The sequence below is a fragment of the Coffea eugenioides genome, chromosome 1, assembly GCF_003713205.1.
Source record: "Coffea eugenioides isolate CCC68of chromosome 1, Ceug_1.0, whole genome shotgun sequence".
NCBI lineage: Eukaryota > Viridiplantae > Streptophyta > Magnoliopsida > Gentianales > Rubiaceae > Coffea > Coffea eugenioides.
In genome coordinates, this window is record NC_040035.1 from 32,007,245 (window position 1) to 32,010,937 (window position 3,693).

The window sequence follows — 3,693 nt, forward strand, 5'->3', positions numbered from 1 at the left end:
AACAAGTTTAAACTCCAAATCTGTTTAGAAAACTAGCTAAAACAACTTGGATAAGGCAAGTTAAACTCAGACAGATTTGACAAGGAAAGAAAATCTTAGCGCAAACAAGAGACCCTAGCCGCCAAGGAGGAAACCCTAGCCGTGGCTTCTTGTTTTCTTGTTGCTCCGGCAATAATCTACGACTTGGACAGATTTAGGGGCAAACTACGGTCAGACTTGATGGCAACAAGCGACTCAAGACCAAGGCAAATTTACGGACAGATTTGGACACAAAACGTAACAACACAACTACGGCAATTTCTTTTTTTTTTTGTTTTGATGGATGCGGACAGATTTGCAACACAATGAATCACAGATTTCGGCTAGAATTAAAGGTACGATGATACACAACAAACGGGCAGAATTTTCTCAACAACAAAGAAAGAAAACGGCGCAACAATGGCAATAATGCTAACGAACAGATTTTTTTTTTTGACAGGACACAAGAGCAATAATGATGGCGACAATTTTTTTTTTTTTTTGGTAAAACAAGGCAGCGGATAAAACAAGGAATTCTACGACACAACTACAACAACAATATGGATATAACGAAAGATACCTCAACCACAGCTCTGATACCAACTGATACGTTCCTCAATCAACTTGTTTCGAGACATGTAGCACATTTGCCCAAGGATCTAGCGAGGTTGTCCTACGCTTGGTTTGTGGGACTTTAAATCAACACGGACGACACGAGTTGGTTTAAAGCGGTGGGATGACGACTCCAATGAAGGTGATTACTCCAAGGGATAGGTCGGACGAACAATCATGGACAAGACGCAAGATTGCTCAATAACCCTTGCCAAAGCAAGTTAAAGGCTCGAATTCTCTCTTAAGAAGCAAACGAAAATACTAAGAACTTTATTCATAAAACTTGTGTCTGAAACCTTACAAAGCAAGCCTATTTATAGGCTAAGATTTACCAAAAACCTAGAGAAACAAGGAGAAGGAAGGTCGGCCATCTTGGTGGACAAGATGGGTCGGCCCAATGACCTACTAAGACAAATGAATCTAGTCTAACAAGTACGAAGGCCTTCGGCCCTACTCGGCTGACTCTCTAGGAGGCCCACTTGATTCTTCATGGGCTTGGATCAAGGTGTAGATAACTGGAGTGTCTCTTTCCAAGCCTTCAATATCTCTATGGACCCATGTTGGTCTTGGACAGTGCGAACAAGGGTTTGGAGGGATTCTTTGAATAGCTTGGCCCGTGCACGTGTGACTGGGCCCAATGGAACTCGGACTGGATTATTGTGTGGGCCGAGATCCGTGCACACATCACAAGAGTTAGTAGTATGACACCTCAAATCGACAGTGCACTTGGAGGTCAGCCACGTTGGGGACAAATGAAAGGTCACGAGCCAAGTCAAATGCCGTTTGGTCAGCTTCATGAGGCTCTCAAACAAGGACATGCGCCAAGATAGGAAAGAGCTTGTGTAAGGCTCGTGGAAATTCCAGGTAGCAATCCAAAGCTCTCTAATCAGCCTTCGGCCATGGATTGTCATATTGTCACCTGACATGAGTGGCAGCAATGAAGTGAAACGCACTCCATACGACTCGTACGAATTTGCGCAAGTTGGAGTTGGTAAAGTAAGCTTGTGCTGACTAGCTTTTGGACATGTGAAGAAGCACGAATATGCATCACTTTTAGCAGGAATAAGCACGAAATCGAGTTGTAAGTCTTTAATCATAGTTGGGAAATTTTGGACAGCGTTACAACCTACAAAAACAAAATAACCTTCAACTTGAAACAATTCAGAAATCGGGTAAAGAACTAATGGGACATTATTAGTTAGATGGTAAGAAAGTGTAGAACAAGATTTAAATGAGAAAACTCCCTTTGACACTTCAATATTCCTTCCACCATTTGATTCAACTTGAGATTCCAGTGCTAGTCCTTTACACTTCTCATCAACACCTACACAAGAGCAACAAGAGTTAGTGCTAGTAACATGCTCAAAATAAGGCAAAGGTGATGAATGAACCATAGGTAGAGAACAAGCAGTAGAATCTGGAATTTCCCTTTTAAGATGAGCTCGAATGAATCCTCCAATGGCACGGACAGGTTTGAATGGACATTGTTTCATGAATTGATACCAAAGAGATTTAGTTCCTAGAAGACAAATCCCATGGAAACTCGCAAAGTCTCCAAGTGACTTGGGAATGGAACCTGCCATGACCAACTATACTTGACTTTGTTTAAGCTGCACAAAAGAAGAGGTGCTAAACAAAACACATGTTAGCCGGTTAGAAAACAAAATGTTCACACTTTCAGCCTTTGTAAACACGGCCTCCTCCTTTTTACTCTTCACTAAGGCCAAATTATTCTTGCCTTTTCCCACTCCATTCTTCTCGGACCATTGCTTACTCATTGTACATGAGGTTTGATTTTTATTGTCTAGCCCATGTTCATGGCTCAGTTGTAACTCATTCATATTTGGCTCTTCAATCAACGAGGGACTAGGATGAATTTTCCCTTTATTACCACCAGTTGACACATGATTAAGTTGTTCCAAGTGGGAGTCCAACACTTGGCTAAGTCTTTCCATCATAGAATCAACAATGCTTTAGTCTGATTTCAGAATTCTTCCCTTGATTTACGAAGCGTTGACTCAATTCGAGAATTCTCAAACTCCTTGTCTTGATTGTCAAGACACTTCTTAGATGAATCTCGTTGGCTTGAGGTGGACCTCAATTTAGAGGCTTGGCGCAAACTTCTTTGCTCCTTCTCATATTCAGCACAATCTCGTTTATACCCTTCATATACACGCGAAGCACGGTAACGTTCCATCTCCTCCCGAAACTCATGTTGTGAACTAGATTCCATGGAACTAGAGGGCTTGGGAGTAGGCCGCTTGGAACCCCTCCTCTTGAGAGGCTCATTCTCCAAGAATTCTTGGTTGTATGAGAAAGAGGCAACTTCCCTAGGCATGATTATGTGACCTGCCAAAATGGTTAGCAAAGAAAAAGAGATCCCTCACGACATACAGGCTCATGTGTAAGTGCTTATCACTCGTGTATCACTCAAAGCACTCAAATAAGCTTACCAAAATTCCTTACCTTGTCGGTTTGAGTAGTTGAGAAATGCCGCGCAAAAATCCAAAAATTGTTCACCCAACTTTAGCACAAGAATAACCGAGAACAAAGACACAATTTGGAAACAATTCGGACACGATGGTGTCAGGTTTTGGCAATTTCCTAAGGCGGACAGATTTGGAATACGCGAGAATGGAAAAGGAAATAAGCAAATGCGGGATTTGGAAGTTTCCTAATTTAAATGGAAATAGGAGAGTTATCCAAGCTGTCCACTTAGTTTCCTAATTGAATTTGGAAACAAGTTAGTTTTTGGTAACCCCTTGGAAAACCTTTTCTTCTTGTAACAACGTTTAGAAACTTCCAAATTCTACTTCAAGAAGGATTGCACAAATCAGATTTGGTTTAGGAAACCTTTTGGGAAACCCCTTTCCTTCTCGTAACAACTTTAGAAGGTTCCAAATTCTACTCCAAGAAGGATTGCGCAAATCAGAAATTTCCTTCCCACAATTTGGTTGCCTTCCCCTTTTTTTTTTCTTTCTCTCTTGTTGTGTTTTGCCAACCGATCCTTCCTTCTCTTTTTTTTTTTTTTCATTTCTGTTTTGTTCCTTTTTTTTTTTACTT